Genomic DNA, 12,928 nt, shown 5'->3' on the forward strand with positions numbered 1-12,928 from the left:
TGGATTACCTCAGGAAAAAACAATGCAGCGGCTTGATCCAGCAGTGATCATAAACATGAATAATTATTTTTTATTAACCTACTTGTATTAGTTTTCACATAACTTGTACACATTTTACTAGTCAGACTTTCTCCAAACTATAATTCCTGACTAAATGTATAATCAAGTGAAATATTATGAAGTTTCATTCACAGCATCTAAATGTCTCACGATGTCGGGATGTTTTTTAATGTTCTATATCATAGACAGAAATACGATATAAAAGTAATATGAGTTATAATGTTTCTAGCCTAATGTCAGTAAGAATGATTAGTCAAAACTTTACTGTGATAGGATATTCTCTGTTCACGAATATAGCCATATATGTTTATAACTATAGTTTTTGGATTGTATAGGCCTACATACAAAGCATGCTTGTGTTTATGAATGTAACTAAGCTTCTGTTCATGAAGATCTGTTCTGGTGTAAATATTTTGAATGTGTTATACCCGTGTCTTATGGAGTAATGACGCTGAAATGTTTGAATTTCGTTTGGGACTGTGGCTGCATCACCGGCATCTTGCACAAGAAAGGCACACGCATGCCGTTCAGTTTTGAGTTCGTTGGAAAACCATACTGAGTAAGTGCACAGTATAATAATTGTATTATTCCTAGAATATGTGGTAATATTATTTGTGGTTAATAGTGTTAAAACGTAATAATTGCCATTCTGTTTTCTCATGAAGTATGCATACTATACTAAGGTACTGTGGGGAATACACCACTCTTGCATTCACCTGCACCTCTCATAGGAAGGGGAACACTCATTCAGTTTTCAACTCCGTTCAGAATCTTAGAGTAAGTGTGCATTCACTATTTTACAGATGTTACTTTCATTTGATGCATTTACTGCATGGTAAAATAGGTTTGCTATGTGGTAATTGTGTTCTTTGTTTCAATAAATTAGTACTAGTATCAGTGAACATCACAATAATGTTAATAATGTAGTTTGTGTAAACAGCATGCTTACTTTATTTCAGATGTGAGAATAACGGTGCAAAAGAACCTGTTGTAAATAAGCAGCCCACCCGGTCATGGAAAACAGAGACTGACGTTGACAAGTTCCACAGGCTCTGAGATTCCTGGCCGCACAAGAACCTGGACCACAGCTAAGACCATGTGATGCACACACTCCCAAAATTATGTGATAGTTATATATATTCTAAATAAACTACAAACAAAAAAGAGATACATTTCTTTTTTCCTCATATTCTTTCTTGTAGCAATTCCCTCTCAGTCACACACCTGACTGAATCACAGCATTATCCATGACCATTCACGCCCCCTCGCATATTCCTTTTCTACACAAAATGTGTCTTAGAAAATTTAAATCAATATATTGTGTTATGCCCCGTCTAGGGGTAGAAAAAAAGACCAAGCATGAACAATCAACTTCTTTTGAATATTTATTTGGGCGTTCACTTGCCAAAATAATAAACAAAACATTCTTAATATTAAACCCTCTAAATTACCTATCCGAAGTAAAGAAACTAAAATAAAATACAATTCTCTAACCTAACTACCTAATCCAAAAACACAGATCCAAACGTTACAAAAACAATTGATGGCGTCGGACTCCTTACTTTCCCAATCACTATGTACAATATTCACAATAAATATTTACAAAGAAACATCAAGTTCAGAGGGAGAATCGAAATCGTACAACAGGCAAGGGTCGGGTAAGCCAGATTACAGTTACACAAACAATGAATATCCAGACAATTTCTCTAAGCATACAAATGGGGGTAAAACAGCACAAGCACTGCACCAACAAAACAGCATGGTTCACAAAATGGTCACCACCACCACACCCCCCCTTGAAGGAAATGCCCTCATCTCTTTTAAGGGAGAGAATACCAATCAGAGGACGACATCAATGAGTCTGTAGGAACCAATCAGCAGCAACCTGGGCAGACACACACAAACCAGCAGAACAAAACTTTAGGGTCGTAACACCCCCACACATAAGAGTAAACATGGTTTACAATTAACACCTAGACAGAGAATCTGCTATCAAGTTGTCAGCACCCTTCTTGTAGAAGGTTTAGTCCAGATTAAAGCTCTGACAGACAAGTGACCAACGCATAAGTCTCTGTTTTGTGTTACACATTCTTTGGAGAAAAATGAGAGGATTATGGTCAGTGTATACAGCAATGGGTTGTGGACTAGAACCAATATATACTTCAAAATGTTTTAGAGCCAATAAAAGAGCTAGGGCTTCCTTCTCAATAGTACTATAGTTTACTTGATGACGGTTAAACTTTTTAGAGTAGTAACATACGGGATGGCCGACTCCTTGGTCGTCTTGTAATAGGACCGCACCCGCACCGTTTCCACTGGCATCCACTTCAAATTTGAAGGGTCGACTGAAGTCAGGAGCAGCTAGAACAGGAGAACTACATAACAGACTCTTCAAAGAAACAAATGCACACTGACAGTTTTCATTCCACTTGAAATTGACATATTTGCGAAGGATATCTGTGAGGGGTTTCACAACAACAGAGAAATTCTTACAGAAGCTCTGGTAGTAAATTTTAATGGACCACGAAGGGTATGTCCGAAGACTAATTCAGCCGGAGCGAAACCAAGGGATTCCTGAGTGGTGTTGCGAACAGCGAACAACAGAAGAGGAATCTGCTCATCCCAATCTTTCTAATGTTGGAGACAGTAAGTTCTGATCATAGTTTTAAGAGTTTGGTGAAATCTTTCGAGGACACCCTGCGACTGTGGATGGTAAGCACTAGATGTACAGTGTTTAATACTCAACTCTTTCATTACCTTACAGAAAAGTCTTGACAAATGTGGATCCTTGATTGGATTGGATGAATTTCAGAAGACCAAATGTCGTACAGAACTTCACTATGGCTTTCACCAGGGTCGGGGTCTTTAGTGAACGTGGAGGAATGGCTTCAGGGAACCTAGTAGCAGAACACATCAGCGTTAACAAATATGAGTGACCAGATTTAGTTCTTGGCAAAGGACCGACACAATCAATAACTAGTTTCTCAAATGGTTCACTCATTACAGGAATGGGTTTCAAGGGAGCTGGAAAAATACCCTGGTTTGGTTTTCCAGCAACCTGACACTCATGACACGATTGACAATGCTGGGTAACGGCAGACTTCATTCCGGGCCAGAAGAAATGTTTAAGAAGATTATGGTAGGTCTTCTTAATACCCAAATGTCCGGACAGCTCATGGTCATGCCCCACACTCAGTACATGTTCTCGATATGACTTAGGAACGACTACTTGGAACACAGAGATTCAATCTTGCTTTAAGCTCTCAGGTCTCCACTTACGCATTAGCACTCCGTCATCAATAAAGTACGCAGTTTTCTGGTCAGCTATCTCAGCTTTGTCAACCGCTGCAGAAAAACAGGACTTCAAGGTATCATCAGCATTTTGTGCCTCCATCAACTGTCTCTTGTCAAATGGGAAATCGAACTTAGGTTCCAGCTTCAAATTTTGTATAGGCCTACAAGCTTCCACATTAGTGTCTTCAGTGTCACCAACATTTGAATTCATGAATGAATCAGAGAGATCAATCTCACTGTCGAATTTACGAGCCTGTGCATGAGTAACAACACATGAGTGAAATACGCTGGAAAATTTTTGAATTAACACATCATCCTGAGATACACTAGGGACTTCAGTAACTTCAGGAAGACAAACAACTTTACTTCCAGCCAAATCATTCCAAAGAATTAGAACTACACCCCTCACTGGTAGTTCATTACGTACAGCCACTTTAACTGAACCAGTCACAATGTCTGAACGCAAGTACACAGTATGCAAAGGAACTCTTACCACACCAAGTTCTATTCCTTGAACTAGCACTTCTGAGTTACAACTAGATTGTGCTGAAAATGGAAGCACATCTGCCAAGATGAAGGTTTGTGCAGCACCAGTATCCCGAAGAATACGTACCGGTTTAGGATTTGAATCTGATTCAGATAATGACACTATACCTTCACAAACAAATGGTTCAAAAGTAGGATCAATAGAGGGAAATGAATCAGGAGAATGAGCGCATACAAAAGCTACATACTTGGATGCATTCTGAGCCTTCCTCTGACTTTCCTCTGTAATGCAGGACACGTAGCAATCAAATGTCCTCTTTCGTGACAAAAAATAACATTCTCGCATGTCAATGATAAATCAGTTGTGTGATTATCTGGGGATACAGCGTCTGTACTCTTAGAACTATAGTTACGATTCACAACAGTGCGACGACAAACGTGGGGACTGAAAAGCAACCTTGTGTGTGAGCACATTCATCTGCAAAAACAGCAGCTTTTGTTAAGGATGAAACTTTTTGTTCGTTGAGATGAATTACCACCTTTTCTGAAATGCAGTTTTTGAACTCTTCCATCAAAATTAGTTCCTTTACCTGCTCAAAAGTAGTGACTTTGCTCGCTACACATCATTTCTTAAACAATGTAGTCTTCTCATGTGCAAACTCCACAAATGTTTGACTGGGGTTTTTCAAATGAGCCCTACATTTTTGACGGTACGCTTCCAGAACAAGTTTGTACGCTCTTAATACAGCCGCTTTAACCGAATCATAATTCATACTTTGTTCAAATGTCAACGCCGAACATACCTCTTGCGCCTTCCCAACAACTTTACACTGCAACAATAAAGGCCAAATATTTCTCGGCCACTTTAACGTGGCTGCAATGCGCTTGAACACAGTGAAATATGTGTCAGCTTCACTTTCTATAAACGTAGGGACTAACAAAATTTGTTTACTAATATTAACATCAGGGTCAGGACTTACCGTAGACACAGGCAACGTTGCAGGGTGAAGAGTAGAAGTGATTACCGGTGTCTGCACATGAGTATTTCTCCGTAACACTGGAGATTGAAACTGCTTAGCCTGACCAAACTTTAATTCGAGCTCCAGCTCTTTCAACCAGATGTCTCGCTGTGTCTCAAGCTCCACCGCTCGGACATGCAACAGCTGACTTTGGTATTGGCTTCGGCTTAGCTCCACTTCCAGTTCTTTCAACTGGATGGCCAGTAAGGGGTCTTTTACCAGAGAAGGATCAACAGGATCTATCCGAGCCACATCTTGGGACTTGAACTCTGCCTATGCAGTTTCCAAATCTTCAGATAGCTAAGTTATTGCAACACCTGTAACCACACTCTCACCAGGTAAAATGTTCTGTTTTTCCAGCTCCGTGTGCAGTGCCGCCTTAACCTCTCTCTTCAATGCATTTCGAGGTACAACTAGATCATAGAAATCTGCGATCACTAACAAATCGTCTTTACGACATTTCTCCAATTGTTCTACTGTCGGCGCGATCGTAAATTTATCAAGTTCGAAATTGGATGACATACTAATTACCGTAACTCCTCCCTTACAAAAAGAAAAATCCCAGTCAAAGAGAAACCACAACAGAATAAATAAACACCTGACTAATTCCCACCGGAACGAATGAAATGGATGCGCTACCAAGTTAGCAAGAAAGGACGAGCCCCCAATTTCATGTTACGCCCCGTCTAGGGGTAGAGCGCAACATGAAAAAAAAGACCAAGCGTGAACAATCAACTTCTTTTGAATATTTATTTGGGAGTTCACTTTCAGGAGCCAACAGTTCCAAAATAATAAACAAAACTTTCTTAATATGAAACCCTCTAAATTAACTATCCGAAGTAAAGAAACTAAAATAAAATACAATTCTCTAACCTAACTACCTAATCCAAAAACACAGATCCAAACGTTACAAAAACAAAAGATGGCGTCGGACTCCTTACTTTCCCAATAACTAATGTACAATATTCACAATAAATATTTACAAAGAAACATCAAGTTCAGAGGGGGAAATCCAGAATCAAAATCATGCAACAGGTAATGGTCAGGTAAGCCAGATTACCGTTACACAAACAATGAATATCCAGACAATTTCTCTAAACATACAAATGGGGGTAAAACAGCACAAGCACTGCACCAACAAACAGCATGGTTCACAAAATGGCCAACTGAAAAAAGCACAAATGTCAGGGCATGTAAAAACTTCTCCAGGGCCCCAAAACACCCTCGGACTCCAGAGGGTTAAACTGGAGAAGTGAGAATTCCATCGCTCCACGGTTCAGTTCCTCAGTTACGTCATCAGCCAGGATGGGATTCAGATGGACCAGGGGAAGGTAACAGCCATCAAGGAGTGGCCACAGCCCCAAACTGTTAAGGACCTGCAAAGATTCCTTGGATTCGCAAACTTCTACCGAAGGTTTATCAATAACTTCAGCATACTCACGACTCCTCTTACTTCCTTGCTCCGAGGAAAGCCCAAGTCCCTGTCCTGGAGCCCCAATGCCCACGAAGCATTCAACCAGCTCAGGGAAGCCTTCAGCACGGCCCCAATCCTTCGGCATCCTGATCCCCAAGCTCCCTTTGTGGTGGAAGTGGATGCCTCCATCCTTGCGCTTACTTTTCCAGAAAACTGACCCCAGCGGAGCAGAACTACAACATCTACACCCAGGAACTGCTCGCCATCAAATTAGCTCTGGAGTAGTGGCATCACTGGCTGGAGGGAGCCCACCATCCGTTCACTGTCATCACTGACCATAAAAATCTGCAATATCTCAGAGATGCTAAAAGACTCAGCCCACGACAAGCAAGATGGGCATTGTTCTTTACTCGGTTCCAGTTCACCATCACTTACCGTCCCGGAAATCGCAACTGCAAAGCCAATGCCCTATCGCGCTTGCACTCTCCCGACACACCAACAGAACCAGAACCCACTCTCCAGCTCTGATAGTTGGCCCTATTCAATGAAACATCTCCAAAGACATCCGTGTCGCCACTCGCACCGAGCCTGCTCTGCTGGGAGGCCCAGAAGGGATGTCCCAACATCACAAAGTCAAGCCCTTCTGGGCTCAGTTCACAGAGTACCCAGTATGGCCTGGGATGTCACCAGGTACGTCCGAAGCTGCTCAGTCTGTGCCATGTCTCAAACTCCTCGTCATCTTCCCGTAGGCAAGCTTGTCCCGCTGCCCATACCATGGAGACCCTTGTCCCACTTAGGGGAGGATTTTGTGACTGACCTACCCATCTCCGACGGAAACACCTGTATCCTCGTCATAGTCGACCGTTTATCTAAGGCCTGTAAATGTATACCACTCAAAGGTCTGCCAACAGCACTTAAAACAGCAGAGTGCTTATTTACCCATGTTTTCAGAAACTACGGCATCCCGGAAGATGTGGTCTCAGCCCAGGGTCCCCAGTTCATCTCTCGTGTATGGAAGGCCTTCTTCCAACTCCTGGGAGTGACCATGAGCTTGTCCTCCGGGTACCATCCTCAGACCAACGACCAGACTGAGCAAAGGATCCAGGAGCTCGGGTGTTACCTCCGGTCATACTGCCACTAAGATCAGCACAGCTGGAGCCGTTTCCTCCCCTGGGCCAAGTATGCACAAAACTCCCTTCAACAGAACACCACCTGCATGACCCCCTTTCAGTGCATATGTGGCTACCAACCCTCGCTCTTCCCATGGATGGAGGAGCCCTCGGAGGTTCCAGCTGTGGACTACTAGACCCATCATTGCTGGAGGAGTTTCACCACACCCATCCTAATCACCCCGCACCCCGAGGTCGAGGCCATCCTTGTCGCCGCCCCTGGAGGAGGGGGTAATGTCAGGGAGTCTCTGCCTTCACAGTCACCTATGTCACCTCAGTCACTGGCCCCGACACACACCAGATTGCAATCACCTGTACTGATCACCCGCACCTGAAGAGACTCATTAAGCGCACTAGAAGCTACATCGATCCTGTTCTCCTACGATCCCGTTCTCATCATCCCCGGCTACCTGCAAAGGATACCAACTCAATACCCAGAGCTAAGAACCCAAGAACTCTCTACCTTCTCATACTCACCTGTCATCAACTTGCTCTCCGATTTGTCAATAAACCCTCCTGTTTGCATCCTTACCTTGTGTCTCTGGCTCATAGATTGACACCATGTAATTAGGCTAAATAAAACCAAAGGCAATTGTGTCTTTGGAGGGACAGCTATTTTTCCATTCTGTAAATTTAGATTTTCTGCTACAAAGAAACCAAATGTATATGCAAGCAGCATAATTCATGTTTTAGTCTCAACTGAGTCTCTAGTCAAAGTCTCACAAAATTAAATCAAACCTCCAAAGTGTTTGTAAAAGATAAATATTTCTTGAAATATTAATAAAGATTTAAACTGGCTTTTTGCTGGACAGAGTAGCCTCGAGAATAGTTTAAATGTCCTTGCCAGTATTAAGAACTGAGTAAATACCAAATATCATAGACTTTGTTATAATGAAATGCATATGGGTGAGAAAATAATGAAACACTCAAGATATCTAATTAGAACATAGTGATCTAGCCAGCTAATTAAAGCACAGTGAATAACAATATATGGTTCGGAGTCAGCAGCTGGCATTACAGTATTTTCATCTGTAAGAATTGTTGGTATTTTGTAGCTATCTATGAGTTTGACTTAAAATATTAAAATACTGATGCATGTTATTTTAAAGAAAAACAAAATATTTGTCTTCATGGTCTTAAGTCAAAAGTTAAATAATAAATAGTTATTTTGCTGACACAACTGTACATTATGATTTTTATAGTGTTGGTTATTGCATTTTAGACTTATATCTGCATTATACTTTTTAAATTATAGACTTACATTTAAGGTGCTGCCGGTGAAATTTTGCAGGTAAAAACTTTGTTATAATGAAATGCATATGGGTGAGAAAATAATGAAACACTCAAGATATCTAATTAGAACATAGTGATCTAGCCAGCTAATTAAAGCACAGTGAATAACAATATATGGTTGGGAGTCAGCAGCTGGCATTACAGTATTTTCATCTGTAAGAATTGTTGGTATTTTGTAGCTATCTATGAGTTTGACTTAAAATATTAAAATACTGATGCATGTTATTTTAAAGAAAAACAAAATATTTGTCTTCATGGTCTTAAGTCAAAAGTTAAATAATAAATAGTTATTTTGCTGACACAACTGTACATTATGATTTTTATAGTGTTGGTTATTGCATTTTAGACTTATATCTGCATTATACTTTTTAAATTATAGACTTACATTTAAGGTGCTGCCGGTGAAATTTTGCAGGTAAAAAAATAAAAATAAAAAAAGCTTGTCAGTCTGTTGGTCAATGAGGCAAATTCTTCTCTGCACTTCTCATCTCTAGACTCCTTTCTAATCTAATTGTCTAGTAAACTTTGCTGGTCCCACTTTATATTAAGTGTCCTTAACTACTATGTACCCACATAAAAAAATAAGTACAATGTACTTATTGTGCTCATATTGTATTGCAAAACCCTTTTGCTGCTATTGAGGTGGGATATGGGTAAGGTTAGGGACAGGTTTGGTGGTTTGGGTGGAATAAGATGTAAGGGATGGGTCAACAGTGTAATTATAAATGTAATTACAGATGTAATTACATACAGGCATTTTTTAAAATTATAAGTACAATGTAAAAACATGTATGTACACAATAAGTGCACTGTACCAAATTATTAATTTAAATGTAAGTACATAGTAGTTAAGGCCACTTAATATAAAGTGGGACCACTTTGCTTTATATGTTACTAATATATTTGGCCATTTGAATTGCTTTTGTTCCATCTGTGTAAATTGGTTTGGATAAAGCATCTGCTAAATGCATAAATGTACATATAAATACGAACTAACCCATATGTGAAATATGCATGGGGAAATTGCTGAACAATGGTAAATATGACCGCATCTTTACACCATGTCCTGCCTGGTGTAGACAAAGTGTTAGACTAAATATTGCTAGCTTCTTTTTCTGTTTTTGCACTGCCAACGGAAATGGTTCCAATCAAGGCCAAACGAGAACCTTTGTATGTCTCAACAAACAGTAGTGGTGTTTTGTTTCTGAACAAATTCAGTGACTGAATGAATCACATTAGTGAATGATTCAGTGACTCACTCCTAAGTTTCATTCCTAAACGTATATATCCTTTCTTTTACCAGGAAGGTTCCATTGAGATAGGAGACTCCAGAGAGTCCTGGTCTCAGCGCTCTTGAAATAATTGGTTGAATTAATTAATTGACTCACTTATAAAGACTGTCACTTGTGGCCACCTACTGGTGTAACAAAGTAACCTGCAAAAAGAGTTTACAGAATACAATTTTTATTGTTGCAGTTGTGCTTCTAGAATCTGCCACTATCAATTGTGTTCATTCAGTCACACAAACGGTTAGAAAATGTTTGTGTGTATATATACACAATAGTTCTTTTATCAGACTGTGGTGGTAATTCATCTGATGGAGCTGTTTGAAAATCATTGAAAATCAAGTAGGAGATTACACCCAAACACTGGTGAATATATTTGAACATGTTTAATAAATTAATCCAAAAATAATTATTTGGTACAAATACTTTTGTGGGCAGTGCCACGTGTTCATTGCAGGGGTGTTTAATGCTCAAACTACTGTAGTCATTGCATTGCAGAGGCCTGACAGTGAGTGGTTATCAATCACCAGACTCGCATATAAACCAAAAGAGGGACCTGCAGAGGAGTTGTGGGTGGTTTGTGCATGGGAGGTTGCTACTCTATGCTGCTCTTTTTCTCCTACAAGTTTCCCATTTAGCAGGGTAGCACGCTTGTGTACAAGTTTGAAAACATTACAAAAAGTGCAGCATTGAAGTAAAATTACAATTAGCTTTCAATCACATCAGTTGTTGATCAAAGCAACATTTTTTAGATCATTCATGCTATATTCACTATAACAAAAAAGATGAAACACATTGCTGTTGCACCACTGTAAAGTGTCTTGCTTGAAAATGTCTACAGCTCTGAAAACATCAAAACTCCGAAGTACTTTACTGCCATTATTTTTTATATTTTCCTTCACTTAGGACAATTCAACATGTGTCGTTCAATGACAAAGATAATTCAGATTTTTCTCCATGATAACCAGACAGTGGAAGTCAAGTTAATAAGATTCTTATACTTGGCTTGCAGCTGGAAGCCCTGAACTGATAAGGACTGAAATCTCATAGTGAAAAGAAAAAAAATGGGATGAATGAGGGAAAACATTTTTTTTAAAGAGAAACAAATTTTATTGCTTGTGCCAGCAGGTTGAATAATGATTATCAGCAGACTATCTTTTATGGCTCAGTCTCAGAGGAAGAAGAAGGATTCAAAACTCCTCAAAGACTCCTGCTACCGCTTTGGTGTTTCACAAGTCAAATTTGATCTCATTAATAATGGAATTGGCTTCCAGAGAAACATTTGAGGCACAAAGAAATATTGAAATGACAAATAACTCAGGTGCACAAAGTCAAGTTTTCCTGCACATATGCATATGTCATTCTGAACCCTCTCTTTCGGTGAAACCTGTGCACCAGAGACGTACACAGACATTTTGAGGGGCAGGGGCTCAAGTGGAAAAAAGAGCACTTCTCATATTTACTTTGTATTTTTTCTAAACAAAACATTAGATATATTAACACAAATCTGACTTACTAACCCATTTATTTTAATTCCCTTACACTCACCCAATTGTTTCATGTTGTTTCATTTTTCAACAGATCTACAAAATAATCAGTTCACAATGTTGTTATAATTACACTTACTGTACCATGCACACACACACACACACACACATGCACGCATGCACGCACACACACACACACACACACACACAAACAAACAAACAAACAAACAAACAAACAAACAAACAAACAAACTGACGGTGACAAGAACTTTGTTTCACATTTGAGGGAGGGCTGTTAAGGTCTATCAGCATACAACATACTAATAGAATGGATAGTCTATTTTGCTTCCATGTCTTCTTTTGCTCTAATGGAAAGGACATTTCCAAAATACATATTAAGGTGTTTGTTTTAAGCCTACTACCCTCGTCTGTTTGCTTCTGTAGATTTCTTCTAAATTAACCAAAACAAGCTATCTGCATATTTAAACATAACATTTGAAGGGAAAATACTCTTGATTTAAGTAATTTACTAATAACTAGGGACATTCTGTGGTGATATGTTTTAGTTATTTAGTTTATTCTATTAATCTGCATTGCCTTGTGTCAAATGTATGCAAATTAGCACATTTTAATTACTTAACACCTGAATTGCATATCAATGTGGCGATTCTGATGACGTTATTAATTGTGCTGTATTCAGCTGTTGTCTCTCCATTACATTAGCCTGTATGCATATGATATATTACCTTAGCCAAACTTTAGTTAACTTATTACATGGTAGCTCATGAATCATGGATGTTAGCAAGACAAATGTGACTCTGTAGCACAAAAGCAGTCATAAGTATCACAGGTATATTTGGAGCAATAGCAATCAATTCATTGTATGGGTCAAAATTATCGATTTTTATTTCATGCCAAACATCATTAGAATATTAAGTAAAGATCATGTTCCATGAAGATATTTTGTAAATTTCCTGCCGTAAATATATTAAAACTTAATTTTTGATTAGTAACATGCATTGACGGTGGAGTCGTGGCCTAATGGTTAGAGAGTCGGACTCATAACCCAAAAGGTTGTGGGTTCGAGTCTTGCACCGGCAAGGATTGTAGGTGGGGGGAGTGAATGTACAGCGCTCTCTCCCATCTTCAATACCACTGTCACAATTCCAGTCCATGAACTTCCGTCTGCTAGCCATCAGTGGTCACCCTTTCCATTTTCATTGACTCTCGCACTACACACTGTTGCATATCATCCCGGACTACATATCCCATCATTCATTGCACTGATTGCACACAGCACTGATTGCACATTGCTGTTTCACTAATTGCACACAGCACTGATTGCACACAGCTGTTTCATATTACTCACTCCCTATTTAACACTCACTCTTATCCCTTCCCTCTGCCGAGTATTGTTTAG

General features: G+C 39.5%; 1 long non-coding RNA gene across 1 annotated transcript in view; it reads right to left on the minus strand.

Moving 5' to 3' along the window:
* Positions 1-12,928, minus strand: part of LOC107575348 (uncharacterized) — a 28,517-nt gene that overhangs the window by 5,316 nt on the left and 10,273 nt on the right. The window contains exons 2-3 of the long non-coding RNA XR_001607854.1: positions 2,445-2,449; positions 1,616-1,621 (exon numbers count right to left, since the gene is read on the minus strand). This is a non-coding gene — a long non-coding RNA (uncharacterized lncRNA). The remainder of the gene's footprint in view (positions 1-1,615; positions 1,622-2,444; positions 2,450-12,928) is intronic.

The sequence above is a fragment of the Sinocyclocheilus grahami genome, unplaced genomic scaffold, assembly GCF_001515645.1.
Source record: "Sinocyclocheilus grahami isolate Dianchi unplaced genomic scaffold, SAMN03320097.WGS_v1.1 scaffold2581.1, whole genome shotgun sequence".
NCBI classification, from domain to species: domain Eukaryota; kingdom Metazoa; phylum Chordata; class Actinopteri; order Cypriniformes; family Cyprinidae; genus Sinocyclocheilus; species Sinocyclocheilus grahami.